Genomic DNA, 20,562 nt, shown 5'->3' with positions numbered 1-20,562 from the left:
ATGATGGAAAGGGGCCATGATCGGGATGCACTGCAGTGCAGGGTTAAAGTGAAGGAGCTGCGGAATGCCTATCACAAAGCCCGCAAGGCAAACCGCCACTCCGGTGCTGTCCCCACGACCTGCTGTTTCTACAAAGAGCTAAAAGCGATACTTGTGGGCGACCCCACCTCCACTCCGAAGACCACCATGGACACTTCAGAGCCCAGTTCAACAAGGCAGGAGGAGGAGGAAAGCAGGAGTGAGGGTGCTGAAGAGGAGGGGGACAGCCGGCATCCCTAGATGCATGCAGCCAGGAACTGTTTTCAAGCCAAGAGGAATGTAGCCAGTCACAGCAGCCGGTGCGTGGGGAAGAACAAACACCAGAGGAGGTGCCCGGTAAGTGGATTTTATTTTGGGAAGGAAGTTGTTCGGTGCGGGCTCTTGGGGCAAGGAGGGTTAGGGCTGCATGCATGCCTAGATGTGGAATAGGGCATTGATGTGCTCTCTCACATCGCGGTAATTGGCCTCAGTGATCTCTTCAAAGGTCTCATCCAGAAGCTGTGCAATGTGCTTGCTTGGGTTCCTTGGCAGAGCTACTGTGCTCCTTGTCCCAGTAAGGCTAACACTTCAACGCCACTGTGCCATGACGGGTGGTGGGACCATTGCTGCACACAGGCAAGCTACATATGGGCCAGGGCAGAAGCCGCATTGTAGTAGAAGACCCTCCCTTGCTTCCCAGGTCACCCTCAGCAGCGAGATCTCTTCCAGGATGAACTCCTGTGGAAAATGTGGGGACAGTGTTCAGTATAGAGGCCCCCTGCAGCTGTTGGCTCTCCCCAAAGCACAGAACCCCAGAGGACAGTATGGCCGTGAAAGAATCAGTCCCCATTGCCCTTGTGCTTACTCACCATTTTGGGGCTACTGTGGGTTATGTGTGCTCACTTTGGGACAGGCAATTTCTGATATTGTATACACTGTAGTTGTCTTTAAGTACGGCCAAATCATTGCTCTGTCTGGTGTGAACAATGCTGCCTCTGTTAAGTGTTGCATTTTGGCTTTACAGATGCAACCTGGAGATCCCAGCCGTCCTTGTTATCAATGGCCAAAAGACTCCAAAGAAACAGGAAGCATCCACGAAGAAGCAAAGAGGACATGCTACATGAAGTCATGCAGCAGTCCCTTAATGAAAATCAAAAAGTGCAGGAGTGGCGGAAGAGTGAAAGGAGGGTCCACCAGCAGAAAGCGGATCGCCGGCACCAAAGCACTGAGTGGCTGCTAAGCATCATGGAGTGCCAAGCAGACTCGATACAGGTGCTCATAGCAATGCAGGCAGAGCACATCCGTACCCGCCCCCCCCATCCCCCGAAGCCCTTGTCCCAAAACTCTTTCCCTTGTGCCCCCATGTCACCGCCAACCCACTTTCCCCACCATCCGGGTTCTTATCGCCACCAGCTGCCTCCAACACCTGTAGCTTCACCACCCAGCCCTGCAAACTACAACCCTTACCCACTGCACTAAGCCCCCATCATCATGCATTTTAGCCAGCCTGAAGTGCAGCAGCACTTATTGCACGGCACTCCAGACAGGAAGGCTGAGCATAACAGGACAGATGTAAATCTCTGATTGTCCCGTTCCCCACCTCATCCCCTTCCCTTGTCTCACACAGCATAGTGTCATGCCTTTTCTGTTTCCCAAGCAGTTGTGTTTCTTTTCAATAAATGAATTTTTGGGCTTTGAAAACATTCTTTATTATTGCATTAAGTAAAAGATACTGTAGCCCAGGAAAGCAACAGGCACTGCAAGTCAGTGCATCATACGTAGCAAACACAGATTCCTACTAACATTGGAACCACTGCACTTCACTCCCGTGCAGGGCACCAAACATTACTGGTGGCTTTCAGCATCAAATTGCTCCCTCAAGGCATCCCTAATCCTTGCAGCCCTCCGTTGGGCCCCTCTAATAGCCCTACTCTCTGGCTGTTCAGATTCTGCCTCCATGTGTTGAACCTCTGAGGTCCATGCCTGAGTGAAGCTTTCACCCTTCCCTTCACAAATGTTATGGAGAGTACAGCACGTGGATATAACCATGGGGATGTTGTCATCGGCCAGGTCCAGCTTCCCATACAGACAGCACCAGTGGCCCTTTAAATGGACAAAAGCACACTCCACAGTCATTCTGCACTGACTCAGCCTGTTGTTGAACCACTCCTTGCTACTGTCAAGGCTCCCTGTGTAGGGTTTCATGAGCCATGGCATTAAAGGGTAAGTGGGGTTTCAAAGGATCACAATGGGCATTTCGACTTCCCCTACGGTGATCTTCTGGTCTGGGAAGAAAGTCCCAGCTTGCAGCTTCCTGAACAGGCCTGTGCTCCAAAAGATGCGTGCATCATGCACCTTTCTGGACCAGCCTGCGTTAATGTCAGTGAAACGCCCACGGTGATCCACAAGTGCCTGGAGAACCATAGAGAAATACCCCTTCCGATTTATGTACTCAGAGGCTAGGTGGGCTGGTGCCAGAATTGGAATATGTGTCCCATCTATTGCCTCTCCACAGTTAGAGAAACCCATTTGTGCAAAGCCAGCCACAATGTCACATACGTTACCCAGAGTCACAGTTCTTCTGAGCAGGATGCGATTAATGGCCCTGCAAACTTGCATCAACACGACTTTCCCACTCCAAACTAGTTAGCTACTGATCAATAGCTGTCTGGAGTTGCCAGCTTCCAGATTGCAATAGCCACCAGCTTCTCCACCAGCAGGGCAGTTCTCAATCTCGTGTCCTTGCGCCATAGGGTGGGGGTGAGCTCATCACACAGTCCCACGAAAGTGGCTTTTCTCATCCGAGAGTTCTGCAGCCATTGCTCGTCATCCCAGACTTGCATGATGATGTGATCCCACCAGTCAGTGATTGTTTCCCGAGCCCAACAGCAGCGTTCCACGGTGGTGAGCATGTCCATGAATGCCACAAGCAATCTCGTGTCGTATGCGTTATGCGAGCTGACATCATTGTCAGACACCTCACTGTCAGTTTGTAGCTTAAGGAGTAACTTGACTGCAATTCGTGATGTGCTGGCAAGACCCAACAGCATATTCTTCAGCAGTTTGGGATCCATTCCCACAGACCGAAAGGGAAGACAGAGCGTGCAGTACAAAAAACGTTGAAAGATGGCGCCAAATGTGGACGGAAGCACAGGGATTGCTGGGATGCGAAGCGATGCATCATGGGGCATTGGGACAGGACCCAGAATGCCCCTCACCCACCTACCCCCTTCCCACAAGCCACAGCGCCAGAACGGGAAGAGGTGCACTGTGGGATAACTGCCCATAATGCACCGCTCCCAATGCCACTGCAAGTGCCGCAAATGTGGCCACGCCACTGCGCTTGCAGCTGACAGTGTGAATACACTGCAGCGCTTTCCCTGCTTCACTCTCCGAGGGCTTGTTTAACTCACAGCGCTCTACATCTGCAAGTGTAGCCATGCCCTGACCATTCAGTCATTTGTGACTGTAATTGTATACATTATACATATGAGCTTAAATACACAACATAATTTACCACATACTTTCCTTTTCCCTGACTGCAGTGTAAAATAAAAAGGAGAAATGTCGAAGAATCAGGTGCCCCTCCCCTCATTTTTTATAATGGCTTCTACGTACATTCCTGTGCAAACACAAAGAGGACTGTCTTTATGATTAAAGTTTCTAAATTTGCTAAAGCAGGAACTACACTTGAATATGGCTGTGATAATTTCTGAACACATCTATTTCTTTTCTACAGTTGTTAAAAAAAGGTGACAGGTTATTTATCCATAGCTAAACACCATAAAATTACCTTAAAAAATACCTATTTAACAAGGGGAGGAAAGTTTGTTTTCCACAAGAGTTCTGGTTCCAATACAAAAGAAACTTTTAATTAGCAAAACAAAACAGCTAGTTAAAACAGCTGCAGTAATCTGTCCTGCATTTACAGAATTATGGGTAACCACATACACTGGAACTGGAACTTTCCACCGGGGAAAATCTCCTCAAAATATATTAGTGAAATATATTCTCATCAATTCACCTACATAAGGCCAACAAAAAGTCATTTTTTACAGTAGCCTCAGAAGCAACTGAACTGCCTAAAACTGGAACTTCTAAAGGGAAGAGTTCAAAGTGTTGCACGGGATTTGACTTGCATTGAAATCAACAGTGGCTGTGAGCTACAACCTTACATATTGCTTTGAAAATGTAGAGATTAACGTAAATACAGTATGGCTTTGTCTGATCATCCAGTAGAAAAGTATTAAACTCCCTATGTAAAACTGATACCCAGTTTGAATTCAGATTACAGCTTTAGGGGTCTATTTCTCTATCAATTCATATTCATAACTTACATTAACAGCAACATTTATGTCCCAGAGACTGTAATGTTAATGGTAATGGGACCTATTCATACACATCAAAGAGAGAATTAGACCCCTTAGGTTGAAAGGGAAGCTTAGTTTAGTGACAAACCTCTGTATATCCATGAGAAATACTCTTAACTAAGGTACTTGTTCCATATACACACTAAGCTGAAAATATATGTAACTGGCACTGAAAACCATGACTCATCCAGACTGCTCTTTGACTATATAAATGTGGGTAGGTTGGCATATTTCCATCAGCATCATCAATGCTGATTTGATTTGATTTTCAACACGTTACTATGCCACATTTGGCATTTCTGATTCTGTAATTGCTCTTATATTCTAAAATTAGAGTTGTTGAAGGAAATTTTTAGGAAAAATTAAATAAATCTTGCTAAAAGAATTGATACCAGGTTAATTATAGATGAGATGGTATCACCACTTATTATTAAATTTGCCTGACCCTTCCCATTATAAGAGCCATATAGCTGCTTATAATTTTGCCAAATTTTAACCATTTAGGTTGAAATTTTCCATGCTGGGTGTCGGTCTCCGACTGATTTTTTTCTGGACATTTTCAGCCAAAATGGTTCAGACATTTCTGAGTGTGAGGTTAGGGGAAAATACATTGTTTTGTTTTGCCATTGCTAAAAATTCTAGTGACCTTTTCTTTGAGAGACTCTACCATTCTTCTGTTCTGGAACAAAGACTTGAAATCTGGCAGAGAGTGGCATTTGTGTCAGGGGTGTGCCCTTTGCTGTTCTTGGGAAAATCTGCTCAAATTTGGCCAAATGATAAGCCTTTGAAAAATCGTTCTTCACACATACTCAGTAGAGACTTGCCAGGGCTTTGCAGTTAAAAACTCCAAAGATTCCATCCACACTGAGTATGCTCCATCCCACGATGGAGCAGGACTTTTCTTGCAACTACAGCTCTGAGCTACTGCAAGATGCACTGGGGCTGGGCACCAGAACTGAGAGCACGGAGCCTGTCTCCCCTGCTAATGCCTAGGCAGTGTAGAGAGGAAGCTGCCTAGACTTGAAGACAAAAGCCAGAGCTGAGGTGGATTGTGGGGGGAGTATATCGTGACAAGGAGCTTGTGGGATGACAACACATGACTAAGACTGGAGGCTGTATGGGAGAGAGGAAGACTAGGACTGGGAGCTGTAGGAGGAGACTGGGACTGGCTGAACAAGGTCACTAGGACTGGGAGCTGGTGGGGGAGGATGGGTGTGACGTTGTGCAGTCTATATGGTTTTATAAAAACATGATAATAAGTGAATATAATGTAACTGGGACAGTTTTATAAAGATTTGATAATAAGTGAATATAATGCAACTGGGATATGCTTCGTGCAAAAGGTCTCTTGTAAGGTATCATTACAAAGCTCATAATCTACTGAGTGTGATCATCCTATTTGTAGAAATGTACCACTCTTGTATCTAAAACTAGAAATATAAAACATAACTCTGAGGGCCTATTGTAATTATGTAAAGTGTGGGCCATTAAGGATGGGTTGGAATCTTGACTCCCATTGTCTGCAGATGGCTGTATTTACCTGTGAGTCTTCCTGTATATGTGTGTGCTGGCAAGCCAGTAATGAAGTCTTGCAGTGACATGTGATCATGTCACCTGAACTGGAATCCATCTTTCACCTGGTGCTTTTCCAGTGGGGGGGGGGTGGAAACCCAGAGGGACAAAGGATTCCCGCCTTATGCAAAAGATATATAAAGGGGTGGAAGAGAACAAAGGGAGGGAGGAGCCATCATGAAGAATCCCCTAGTTATCACCTGAACTGGAACAAGAGCTGTACCAGGGGAAAGAATTGTGCCCAGGCCTGGAAGGTGTCCAGTCTGAGAAAAACTTACTGAAGCATCTCTGAGGGTGAGATTATCTGTATTTAGCTTGATTAGACATAGATTTGCACATTTTATTTTATTTTGCTTGGTGACTTACTTTGTTCTGTCTGTTACTACTTGGAACCACTTAAATCCTATTTTCTGTATTTAATAAAATCACTTTTTATTTAGTAATTTACTCGGAGTATGTATTAATACCTGGGGGAGCAAACAACTGTGCATATCTCTCTATCAGTGTTATAGAGGGCGAACAATTTATGAGTTTGCCCTGCATAAGCTTTATACAGGGTAAAACGGATTTATTTGAGTTTAGACCCCATTGGGAGTTGGGCATCTGAGTGCTAAAGACAAGCACACTTCTGTGAGCTGTTTTCAGGTAAACTTGCAGCTTTGGGGCAAGTGATTCAGACCCTGGGTCTGTGTTGGAGCAGACAGGAGTGTCTGGCTCAGCAAGACAGGGTGCTGGAGTCCTGAGCTGGCAGGGAAAACAGGAGCAGGGGTAGTCTTTGCACATTGGGTGGCAGCTCCCAAGGGGGTTTCTGTGATCCAACCCGTCACAATGGGCACCATAGGGGATGCAGAGGATTTATAGACTAATAGTTGTTAAGGCTATGAGACCATTAAATTATCTAGTCTGACCTCAGAAGAGACAGACTGGCTGGGCAAAGAGACTGGGACAGAGCTATGGGGAGGGAGGGGTAGATTAGATGAGGAGCCCAAGGAGGGAGACCGGGAGCCTTTGGCAATGGAGAACGTAGGTGAATGGGGGACAACTGGAGACTGGGGAGAAAAGAGAGAGGTTGTACAAGGAGTGAGGGAGGGATCTGAGACTGTCTGGTCAAGAGACTCAACTGGGCCTGAGGAGAACAGGTTAGAGAGGATGGGACAAAAAAGATGAAGCTTGGGAGGAACCGGCGGAAGAGTCTGTGCTCACTAGTGAACACTCTCTTCCAAAATATAGAATGGAACCCAAGAGTTCTGAGTCTGACCATTCCTCTGCTGTCAGCAAATATCTGTGAAACCCACCAGCAAGGTGTCCAATTCCCCTCTAGTGCTGGTCCACATAGAAGATGACAACCTGCTACTGCTATCAGTTACTCTGTTAACTCAAGTAAAAAAAGGATAATGATACTTCCCAACCTCACCAGGAGGGTTGCAAAGCTTAATTAATCAATGTTTGCAAAGTGATTTGGTGGAATATCCTAGATGGATGTGACATATGAATATTATTATATATCTTCTTTCCAAGGTACACTGACAGGATGTTGCACATTAATATAATTAATTCAATGAAATTAATTGAACCATACATTACTAATTTTATTGTAGAATGAATGATGTTTATTTCACATGATCTTAGCAAAAACTAATATAAATTTTATCAAGATCAGAGCTATGCTGTTATGTAGTAAGACTGCATATAAGTAAAATAGCTGGTTTGGTTTGGTTGAGGAAAAGCAATGACCTGAACTTTTGCTGGGATTTAAGGTGAATTATTTAAAATTTTATCATGCCTTCTACTTGTTGCACAGTATAAATCCTGCCCTCATTTCATGTGGCCAAATTGTCCTCTTCATCTGTTCTCCAGGAGTTTACCTAATCAGTGTCTCTGCCATAACTAATCAAATCATGGAGAATTTTAAGTGGTTTATCTTTTATTCTTCACCAACACTAATCAAAATGTTCTGTATTAGCACAGCAGGAAAACAGTTACAAACTGCTGCAATCTGGCAAGTGAGGGCCCAGTTCTGAAGACTTTTGGGAAGTAAGAGACTCCCTTTGACTTCAGCAGGAGTTATACGCATGGACCAATTGTAGGATCGACCAAAAATGTCAAAGAGAGGAGGAAAGAAGTTACTAGTGTGGTCTGGCAAAGGTCTCTTCACATTTTCCTTCACCCTCTCTGCACACTGTCCATGTTCCCAGCCTCATCATTCTGTCTGTCAGCTGTTTGAACAATCGCCTCTGTGCTTTATTCCACATAGCCCTCTACATGGTGCACCCTCCTTCAGCTCATCTGCAAGGCCCTTGCCCTGTCTACATTTTAAATCTCCCTTAAGAAACTGCTTCTGCCATGGTTCCTACAGTGAATCTAGGTCCCTATTTGCTGTTCTTCTTCCCCTAACCTCTGTCCATCTGACTGTCTATCCTTGGATCATGAGCTTCTCTGGGCAGGTACTATCCCTTCCTGAAAGTCTAGAAAGTGCCTAGCACATGGTGGGAGATTCTATAAACAGATGATGATGATGATGATGATGACGACAACAAGGCAAGACTGTTTAATACTTCTGTCTTCTTATCCATAAAGTGGCAAAAGTGTTCAGTTTTCTTTCCCATGCCTGTTTGTTTTCAGACTGCTAATGGTAATCCAAGACTGTATGGCACAGGTAGCAATCTTATTATATGAATGTGTATGTCAGTTAGCTTCCAGTGTCCATGAGAAATCTGCTTGATGTTGTATCTTGATGAGCGAGTTATACCTGCCTGTCCAGCCCAGCTGCACTCTGTACGGGACTGGAGGGGGATGGAAAAGTTTGACTTTATGCCACTTCGGCAGTTTCCTTAGAATAGCTGCTGGGCAGGTTAGACCTTGGAGCAATTTACAGCTGATACCTTGGGCTTGCTCTATATCCCAGCCTGCTGCCTATGACCCAAAAGGACCATTCCAGTGGCTGGGGATTGCGGAACACAGGCACCTTTTTGCTAAGTCCTTATTCACCAGCGATATGGTGGCGTAGACCTTGTATGTTGGCTCCACATCATCTCTGGCATTCCCTCTACTCAAGGGCAATCGTCAAGGGGCCAACTGGGCTGATTTCCCACCCCCTCTGTGCTGCCCTCACAGGGCAAAGGGTGTGGCCCAGTATTTTTGGGCCACACTATCATGTCTTGATCCTTGTCTCAGCAAGTTTAGAGCTCTGGGACATTGTGGTGAACTTTACTACAGTAGCTAAATCACAGATCACTATTTCATTCTAGGAATTGCTCTCCCTGAACAAGATGGTTACCCAGCTGACAAGCATGATCCCTTTGAGCTAGCACAAGCTGAAACCTACACAGAGATGAAATAGTATCACATTACATATAACATAATGCCTGCCAAGTTGTCTTTATAAGAACAAGGAGTTTAATTATGTAGAATGATGTTAAATGACTCAAAGAGAAAAGTCTGAATTGCATATTTTGCTTTTCAGGCAAAGTGTCATCTTTGTCTTACTGAAAAAAATAAAAAAAAGAATACTGTCAGGCAATCAGAACTCAGTAAGATTCTCAGAGACACAAGGATCTGGGATGACTGGAAAAATGGTGGATGATGGGGAGACTATCCTTCCTAAAGTGCAGCCAATCTATTTTCTAATAAAGAGATAGCCTTATTATATCTAGTTATAAAAATAACATGAAAATTGCACTAACATTTGTTAAACATATGTGTTATCATTGGGCTGCATTGAATAATTTTACTGCTCCAACTGGAATCCGAAGCCAATTTTCAAGCCTAAAATGAGAAGCAACACCACCATCATGTGGTAGAAAACAATCAAATCACAAAAAGTGAAGTAGAAAGTTGAGATTTAAACCTACAAAAGCACAGATATTCAGTTTAGCTTCCCTCATCCTTCCTCCTCTGCTCCTCCCTATTTTTTGTTACACTTACTGGGCTGCATCTTGTCTTGAATCCTGCCATCAGATTTGCTAATTCAGAATCCTGAGTCCATGTGGAGTCCTATTAGCTTGAAGTCACTCAGGCTCCATATGGACACAGGGCCCCATGCTAGTGGATCCCATTGAAGTTTTGGGCCACTAGACTGTAAACTGTTTGGGGAAGGGACTATCTTTTTGCTCCATTTTTGTAAAGGGCCTACTGGTCCAGATTGGGGGCCCCAGATACTACTGAAATGCAAGCTAATTTATTAAAACTCCCATGGAGGCATGGGGGAGGGAATGGGACTCTACCAGCTCTGGTCTTCCTACATAGCAATCCTTAGCACACGGGTCACTTTGGAGTAGGCCCAAAGCAGAGTATAGGCACAGTGGAGGTATAATGTATCAGAGGAGGGATGGGGTTGATCAGCACTCCAGTGATTCTGCACCTCCCTCATGGCCCATATGGGCCACTGAAGCAAGTACTCAACTTACCCTTCACCAGCAACCCCACCAGACCCTGGTAGCTCCTGAACTGAGGAGTCACAAGCCATCTCCTCTCTATAACTGTGTCGGCACCTGTGCCAGTGCAGAGCTAAATCTCGCCCTAACACTGTAGTTTGCCTTTCTTTAAATGTTCTTTTTTTCTACTATTATTTAACATATGGACCAAATTCTCCTTTAGTTATATCCATGCACCCTAACTGATCTCAATGGAACTTTGTGGGTGCAACTGAGCAGAATCTGTCCTTAATGCTAACTATTTTGTTTTGGTTTTGACAATATAGTCTCCCAATATCCAGGCAGGAATGGGCCTTTTTCAGATTGCTATTTCAGATCAAGTATAGCACTAGTGGAAAATCAGCTATTCCCTCTGTGCAGGAATATATCCTGATGTGGTAGACGATATACCTGATGATCTAGTCTTGATGGTCTTTTCCATCTGACTGTATGGCCTTTCCATCTTTTCTATGAATACTAAGACCATATCTGTAATGTCTATTCCAGAGCTCCAAGAAAATGGAAAGGATGGATAGTGGTTTATTCCAGAAAACAATTTGTGCCCAGTGGTTTCTTAGCATTTTCTTATATCATTCTTTCAAGCTATACTGGTCTTTCAGGTCACTTTACTGGGTCACAAGATCATTACACTACGAGTTTTGAATTAAAGCAATACAGCCCCAGGTAACAGAAAGACAAAGTTAACAAAGAATTCTGCTTGCCATGCTCCGCTAACAGCATCAGCAATAATGACCTTAAGATTGTGTGAATGCAATAGCTTATTCCTCTGCCACTGTAAACAAATTGGGGTAAAAATATATATTTGCACAAGTTAAGAAAGCTAAATAGCCTTAGAAAAATCCTGAGTGACTAGTTAAGGCATATAGAAGTTATCAGTAGTTGTCAAGAGATCCAATTATAAGTAAACCTAGTATTGAAACTACTGCTTGCTACAGTGTTTGAAGATATATAACAAATTTATTTTTCTTATAGGCAGTCTAGGAAAGAGTGAAAGAAGAAAAAACCTCTGACCTGGTGAGTGAAAATTACCCATTTTGGCAAGCATTGACTATGTAATCTTATTGTTCAAAAATGGGACAGTGTATTCAGTCAACTGCTATAATACTTTTGATTTAACTGTCTATGTCAACCCAAACATCTGCTTAAGTGGAAATTAAAATATCTTGCTTGTATCTCCTAATCGGGAAATTTTACTGCCCTCAGTGGGGAGGGCAAGTACTTACTTGATTCAAATGAAAGAGAAATGAAGATCCTCCGTTATAGGATGGCTCTTAATCAAGAAAACAGCTGAAATGTCCCCTAAGGAGAACAATAAGGATGAGTGAATGTCAGTGCTAAGTTTCTGATAGCTAGCTGCAGTGTTTTGTTAAAATGAAACATAGTGTACACAAAGCAAAATTAATTCATTGTAATATAATATGTTTATTCAATGATATGTCACTTTAGCCAGTATTGTAGAAGTATTATACAATTGATAAGTAATTGGCACTTAGATTCTGATTCAGCAAAGCACTGAAACATGTGCTTAACCTTACAGACAGGCTTATGTGTTTTGCTGACTTGGGGCCTTATCATCACTTCTCATCATCAAATCACGTTGCAGACATTAAGGGTCCAGCCCCACAGACGTTACTTGGGCAAAACTCTCAGTTAAATCGTAATTTTGCTTGCGTAAGGACTAATCCTCACAACACCGCTCTGAAGTAGGGAAGACCTTATCAAAATGCATAAATACAAGGGCACAGAGCAAAGGTTTACATGGAAGCCTCGATTTGCATTTTCTAACTTTTGTGAGTAGATACTTCACTCATTATTAATGAGTAATTTAGCTGTTTGCACGGGAGTCATATTGGTGGTGTGGAGCTGTACTGGTAAATTAAGGTTCTATGGTTAAGGAACTGACAATAGTTTCATTATAGCCCCCAACTTGGGTACGGAGTTGGTTTAATAATGGGACCCCAGTAATGAGCGACTGTTGAGAGAATGTGGACTCGGTCAGCGCTACACTCGGCTGATGTGGCAACTCATGGAGTCGGATGCCATCAGGTGATCGAGAGACATCTCCATAGAACATATCACCAGACATCGGCAATACCAGGAGGGATGAGCTGGAGTGCAGATGAGAAGTGCAGTGGAGAAAGTAACTGAAATATTTCCCTCATGTCTTGTATTTTCTAAATGGACAACCTTACCCTACATTTTCAATTACTGAGGGACAATCTTTACTTATTGCTATATTTGCTTTCCACAACCAACTCTCTGTATAACTTTTCATGAGTGATATACCCGAATACTTGGATGCTAACATCTAAACTGTATTCTTGAATTTATTCACCCAAATTTGGGTTATGTATCGTATGACTTTAAAAATAAACTTTGTATTTGTGGATAATCTTAGCACTATACCCAGATATACAAGACACTCTTTTCTTAACCAGGTTAAGAAAAGTATTATAGTACATAATACTCATGTACTATATAATTTTTTAACATTAGCTTTAATAAAAATTTTAAATATCTAGGTATCAAAAAGAGGTTGCTAGGGAGACTAGATGGCTCAGTAGACTGATAATTGCCCATAGAGTCTTTCCTCTCCAAGTTGCCAATTCAACTCAAGTCCAAATCAGAAGTGACTGAAAGTTGTTACCATGGCTGTCAGGTGTTCAGTTAATGAACTGATAATATAGTCCATTTTTTTAATGAATAGGTGACCAAATTTCTTGCCCCTTCCCCCATTTCTGTTAGTTGAAAAAAAGCAGAGAAGCCAAGCACTGAACAGTATGACAACCGCTGAGGTAAAGAGAGAAGTTACTACATCTGCTGTACTTGTTCAGTGCATAAATCAAGCACAGTGATCTCCAAAGCTGTTAAAAACCACAGAAAGGCAATGTTGAGTAGTTTAGTCTTACCGTGTGTGCGTGTCTCTCCCATTAGCATCAGTGGGAGTGATATTTGTGTACTGAATAAGGAATAATAGCCACATCATGTCAACTCAGTGATAGAGATAAGTCATCTGTCCATGAGATTTGGCATATTCAGACTCCATGTAACAACAGATTTGAATCCTGGCAAGGCTAACTCAGCTCTTCTGATGTAGATAAACTGAGTATCATGCACTTTACTGTGGGTTTTTTTGGAAAAGACCTTAAAAAACCCAGATCCTGATAAGTCTTTGTGAATGTTAAAAACCCTACACATCACTTTTTCTAAAAATAGTTTCCCTTCAGAATTCCTGGTCAACATTTGCCTTCCTCTGCTGTTGTACTGTGTATTGGCTGGCTACCATCTTCCACCCTAGAGGTAGCTGCATTTCAGTAAGTAGTGCTGAATGTATATTATATATTTTGTGAATCATTGGGAATCTTTGGGATGAAGTTCCTATATAAATGTACAATATTAATAATTATATATTCTCTACAGATTTCAAATTTCATAATGTTTAAACTGTAAATTTATCATTTCTGTAGACTGGGCCAGATTCTTCTTTTAATGTGTGCATGAGATTTCCACTAGCACCAATGGGAGTCATGTATATGCATGAAAAAGATAATACCCTATTTAGTAGTCTACTCTTGTTAAAACATATATGTGTTCTCACCCTTTGATGTTCTGAACAATTGGTTTTCCAACTGCTGCAGTATGAAGCATATTTACATACACTTTGTATGGATGGTTAAAACCAAATGTATGATTTAGCAACAAAATGTTTGGCGTAAACCAATTGAGTAAAACAGTAGAGGGTATGTATAATCAAGCTGGATTTGAGTAACAGCTGCTTCACATTTATGGAATAATAGACCTGATGAATTAATTTGTGACAAAACTGGGCCCAGCTGTACTGCAGTTCACAAATGACAAATTGTGAGCTACTGCATAAGGGAACTAAATTTTTCAGAACAACTTGACTAAAACTGTAAAGTTTTTAAAATGAAGAAGTAGCTATGTGGATCACAGCTTACCCTGGCAAGCCGCGTGCCAAACGTTGTCGATCCCTGGGCTAGTATATGGAAACTAGAGAATGACTCTCAATATAAACAAAAGTAGAAGTGAATAGTATGTTCATTGTCCAGTCTAAGAGAAATGTGTTGCCTTTCTCCTCTCTGCACGGTGGCCTGGTTCAATACCCACTAAAATCAATGAAGTGTCCTCATAAATGCCAATGGAAATAGAATCAGGCCCTTCTTAAACTTGTGTTCCCTCCTGCACTGAATTGTGGACAACAATGCATACTCTGTGAGGTCCAATATTCACCATCCAGATATGTTCTGTCCCTGAACAATCCAGGGAGATTTAACTATTCTAAAGTACCTAATTTTTTTGTGTGAACATTCCAGCAGATATTCACAAATACAAGATTCTGCATAGACTGTCTGGAAAAGTTTTGTCCAGCTTTACTGAACAGATTCAGTTTGAATAAATTCCCCTGCAGTTGGTCAGGCATTTGTTTTTTCAGTTTGTTAGCTATTTTCAAGGAACTAGTCGTACGCATACAGAGATCAGCTTGAGAAATAGCACTGAAAGCACTTACTTTTTCTTAAAACGTACAATTAACACTCTGCTTTTGATGATAGCTGAGACAGATCTGACATGATTTTCAGTGAGAAAATAAATACCCCAAAGAGCTTTCTTATGTCTAGAGGGAAAAGGCTACCAAGATAGTCTCTGGGAACATTATCAGGCTTACTTTGTTTTTCTGCTAGCAATCTGTGGTCATTACACAATAATTCTCTACAAAACACAGGTAGTTTTAAACTACTCCTACCATACTCTGAAAAGAGATTATTTAACTAATATGTTGTAATGCACATAAAATAAAAAGGTACAGCAAACCACACTGCAAAGTTGATGCTATCAAAGGGACCAATTTAGGCAATTTAATGGCCTAAATGTGGCTAATTTTAAACATTACAATAATTGCAGCAAAGGAGGTCTGCTTCTAGGATTGATATCTTTTCTGCTCTCTTCCTGCTTCCTAGGCCTGTTTATCTGTTCCTTTTTTCATTCCTCTAGTTCAGGGATTGTAAAACACATACAGCCAGCTCTCCCTGTAACACAATGTGCAATAATAATAGGCTTTTTAAAAGCCTCTAGCACCTAACTCCCAAATCCTACTATGAAAACTGGTCCTCTACTATTAAATCACCTCCTTTAGGTTGAAGGATACAGGTCAGTCAGCGGGAAGGAAATATAGTGCTTGCTTAGCTGTGTCTATACTATCATTCTCTGGAATATCTCCCACTGGTGAAGCTCCACAGAAGGTCCTAATAAGCTAGTGAAGACAGGGCTCAGCTTTTTTAACCACCATATATCATCTAGGGCTAGATTTGTAAAGGTATTTAAGTGTCTATAGATGCAGGCAAGCACCTAGTGGGATTTTTTAAAGCACCTAAGCAGGTTCGGTGCCTAACTCCCACTGAAATCAATAAAAGTCAGTGGGACTTAGGCAACTAAGTCATGTTTGAAAATGGGACTTAGCCATCTGAGTCACTTAGGCCTTAAAATGCAGAGCAGAGCAATGCGTAAATACCTTTAAAAAATCTGGCCTTAGGCATCTAACCTGTTTAGGTGCGTTTAAATTCTCACCAGTAGCCCATCTGCATCTTTAGATGTTTAAAAATAACTTTGAAAATCTGTCCCCTCAATCAGATAAATCCAAGGACACTTCACAGATTTATCCACCATTGAAATGACAGCAACTCTGTGGTAATTGTTTAAGAGCACACACTACACAACAGTTTAAGACAGGATGTGAAGAAAACCGTATCCACTTAAATCTGCAGAGGGACTGATAAACAGAATGTACTTACCAGCATTAGAATTTGGCCAGGAAACCAGGGATAACAACCTTTCTGTCATAAAGAGTGCCTCGGGTGCTTAAATGATCACAGACAGCCAGGACTTCGTGTTTTGTATTACCTGAAAGGTTAATAAATTATATATGCACAGCAAAATGGCTCTCTCTTATGACTGGTTCAAATTACTTCAAGCTTTACAGTAGCTGTATACATTAAATGCTTGGATCCACAACATCTTATATGTATATTCCATTAAGATGTTGTTTACAGCTGTAAACTTCAGCAACTATGTAAACATTAGTGTCTTGCAATTGCAGATGTTGCAGTGGAAACAGACGTCATATGTGGTTTATCATTTTTTGTATTGAATTAATCTGAGTCCTATGAAAAATAAAATTTGGTATTAAAACTCTGGCCATTTTCCAAAAGGGGTGTAATGCACTAGTTATTAATTATAGATTAAATATTTCTGCAAGGCTTGAAAGTATATTTGAAGCTAATGTTAATAGGCTAAGCTCCAAACAGTCCCTTTCTGAACATATCTGACAATTCAAAGATCACATTCATCTTAATTGTTCACATACATTTGATGTTAAATTAACATGTCCTTGCAAGAAGAGCGGACTGCAGACATCAATCAACCCATATGAGTAAAATATTTATTGTATTAATTTACTGCTCGCTGCTACAGTTACGCTCACTTTGCTAAGTACAATCTCTTCTTTTCCAAAGCTATTTTTTGTATTTCATCTTAAATATCTTCTCATAATTAGTTGTTAATTAGTCGTTGATCTGCCAGTAATTGTTGAAACATTTTGTTGAATTTTCTCTGTTTGATATTCAGCTAAAAATTGAAATGTTGACATTACTCCGATGGTGAAAAGGCTTACAGCTCTCACTACTCCTTAGGTTTGCCATCATCTTAGATTTACAACAAAGATGGCGATACTGTGAATAAGATACAATCAGTGCTTAATTTGTAATGAAAGAGGTACCCGGGCTCAAGCAAATTTTTTACATTAATAACAGATGCAGCAAGCCTAGAGGTGCCAGAGCTCAGCCCTGGCACAAATTAAGCACTGGGTACATTGATTTTCTCTCTCTTTCCACAACTAATTTCACTGGGGGAAAATATATAAGGTGTTTTTATAAAGTAGGGGTCCTGCTTTAAAACATTTGGTTGGTGGGCAAAATACATTCTAGGTATTTGAATTTTGAATAGCAGAAATGAAAGGCTTGTAGGGGAACCTAGGGGCAGGGATTGTCCCTATCAAATCCAAGGCCATCACAGATTTCAGGGCTTTTCCTGATGACCCCATCAGTTATACAAAATATCAGGGTATTGTCTGTGTTTTTGTTAATTGCTGCCGAATGGCCACTTGAAAGAGCCGCTGGTGAGCTGAATTGGTGAAATGCCTCACTGAGGGCATGTGCACCTGCATGGCATCCCCACACCAGGCCTGCCACATGCTGAGACCTTGCCCTCTCTGTAGCAACCTCCATGGAACCTGAAAGGAGGAACATGGGTTGCAGGAGAGAGGAGCTTAGAAGTGGCACCAGCAAATAGGTCTGCCTGCAAAAGGCTGGGATGTTAAGCTGAAATTTAGAGCAGCTCTGTAAACAGTTGTTTGAATAAAGACTTTGATTTAATAAGAATGGCATCATCCCATGTTATTCAGCTCATAGAATGAAAAACTCCCCACTTCAGACTCTCCAGTAAGCCTCCCACTATGTGACTTCTTAAACCAGCCCTTCCTTGCATGTAGAGTCACAGTCACAGGATAGCGGGAAAAAAGTGGGGGTGCTTGGCTGAGGAGTTAGAAAAGTGAAAACCTTGTCATGTATACCTCCCTGATGCCCACCAGAACCATCCCTGCATTCTTTTATCTCCCCTTCCCCACAAAACTTTCCCCCATGATAGGTGTCTCATTTTTCAGTAGGAAATTCTGGTTAATCTATCCCCAAGGATCTGCTGATGTTGTTAAAATATGTCATTTTGTACAAACTGGTGAATTCCAAAGGCAAATAATTGCTTTTCAGAAGAATTTTTATTATCATGAAATAGTGATAATTCCTATGGGCTTTTTCCAAAAGGGATTTTTCCTATAGGTACAAACTCAAGGGGTTAGACCTCATCTCCAAATAGCACCCTTCGTATAAAGTCTATGTCCTAACCAAAAACAAAACAGCACTCACTATTAAAAATATTTAAGGAATGGCACAAAACATGGTTTGAAAGAAAATTGAATTTCCTTCAACATTTTATCTGCAAGGATACAGGGATGACTCCTTCTTATCTTGTAAATCCCACTGACACAATGAAAACTTTGCATGAAACAACGTTAAATACCTTTGGGTGCTATGTTTTTATACTAATTGTTTTATTTTCTTTGATTAAACATCAGACTGGTTTGTTTAGTCTATCATAGGTGTAAAACCATGTACTAAATCTAAAGTGTTTGGGAAAGAACTGACTAGATGCTGCCATTCTTCTCAAACTCTGCTGAGTCCAGGTGCCACACACTACATACGGTGAGCACATTATAAAGACTGAGAAATTATCTCTGTAGAAGATCAGAGGGAAATGTTTATATACATGTGTGCTAAAGTACAGATGTGTAAATATTATGTTGGATGCTTATATTTAAATATATGTAAGTGAAACAAATTATAATACTCTTTGTATTGTTCATCTTGTATTGTGGGAAAGTCTGTATGAGGAATAACTGTAGATATACTACCCAACAGGGTTTTTTTTTTAATAGTTATTCATAGTATTCCAAATACTATTTACACCTCTACCCTGACATAACCCGACCCGATATAACACGAATTTGGATATAACGTGGTAAAGCAGTGCTCTGGGGGGAGCGGGGCTGCGCACTCCGGTGGATCAAAGCAAGTTTGCTATAACGTGGTTTCACCTATAACGTGGTAAGATTTTTTGGCTCCCGAGGACAGCATTATATCGAGGTAGAGGTGTACATTGTTTTCTGTGTGCATTAATTTTAATTTACTAAGAAACAGTATTATACTCCAAAGCTGACTAGGAACTACACCTCTACCTCGCTATAACGCTGTCCTCGGGAGCCAAAAAATATTACCGCATTATATTGAACTTGCTTTAATCCACTGGAGTGCACAGGCCCGCCGCCCCCCGGAGCACTGCTTTACCGCATTATATCCGAATTCATGTTATATCGGGTCGCGTTATATCGGGGTAAAGGTGTATTAACACATATTTATCAGGATCCTATATACAACAGTTCTTAAGTTTAAGTCCGTGAGATGCCTTCTGAAAAGAAAGAATCCTGGTCTGTACTTTAGCAAATAATTCAACTGAGGTGCAGGAAGAAGGGGAAGAGGCTTAGTTATACATAATACTGCCTTAGCAGCTCTCTACCCCACAACAGAAGCAGCATTCAAACATTCTTCTCACAGTATAATCTACATTTGTCCAGAGTGTCTTGGTAGACTAATAAATGAAGACCTCTGCTCAATGTGCAGCTATGGTCAAAAAAGTTAACAAAATATTAGATGCACAGGAATGAGATGATGAACAAAAAGAGTATTATAATACCTTTACATAAATCAATGATGTTGCCTTAGCTAGAATACTGAGTGTAGTGCTGGTCTCCTCATCTCTAAAAAGCCATTGCAGTCTTGGAATGGGTTCAAAGAAGAGTGATCAGAATGATCAAGGGCACGGAAAAGCTCTCTTAGGAAAAGAGATTAGAAAGACTGTGATCGTTTAGCTTAGAAAAGACATGAATAAAAGGGAATGTGACACAACATATACAATTATTAATGGTCTAGAGAAGGTCATTTGGAAGCTTCTGTTCTCCTTGTCTCATAAGAATAAGGGGCCATTCAATTAATTTAAAAAGTGGGAAAATTAAAACCAATAAAAGGAAATATTTTTCACATGATGTGTAATTGTCAAACGCATTGCCACAGGAAATTGTTGAGGCCAAGAACTTATTAAGATTCAAAAAGAGACTGGAGAATGATATGGATAATAAGAATATCCAGAGTTATTGTAAATAATGGTATACATATTGTAAGAGACATTAAATCTTATGGTTTGGGGCTTAAACTAATCTCTAATTCAGTGGTGCACAAACTTTTCCAGTCATGCCCCCCCCTTTACCATTAACAGAATGTGTCCCATGTCCCTCGCCCCCCCCCCCCCATTACTGAACAGCCAAGGCTTCCTCAGCAGCAGAGCTTGGGCTGATGGAGGAAATATGTGAGAATATATGAGAGTAAACTCAGATCTGACATTTCAGTGTGGACTAAAATGTGCTGCTTCAGTAGGGTGCAAGTTATTTGACCCCTTTTGGGTTCACAGCTAATTTATGACTGAAACGTCTG

At 41.4% G+C, this 20,562-nt stretch overlaps 1 long non-coding RNA gene across 1 annotated transcript in view; it reads right to left on the bottom strand.

The window, feature by feature from the left end:
* Positions 1-16,311, bottom strand: part of LOC135973283 (uncharacterized) — a 28,226-nt gene extending 11,915 nt beyond the window's left edge. The window contains exons 1-2 of the long non-coding RNA XR_010590094.1: positions 16,201-16,311; positions 11,617-11,692 (exon numbers count right to left, since the gene is read on the bottom strand). This is a non-coding gene — a long non-coding RNA (uncharacterized LOC135973283). The remainder of the gene's footprint in view (positions 1-11,616; positions 11,693-16,200) is intronic.
* Positions 16,312-20,562: the final 4,251 nt, after the last annotated feature.

The sequence above is a fragment of the Chrysemys picta genome, chromosome 8, assembly GCF_011386835.1.
Source record: "Chrysemys picta bellii isolate R12L10 chromosome 8, ASM1138683v2, whole genome shotgun sequence".
NCBI lineage: Eukaryota > Metazoa > Chordata > Testudines > Emydidae > Chrysemys > Chrysemys picta.
This window is presented reverse-complemented; position numbering and strand designations above follow the sequence as displayed.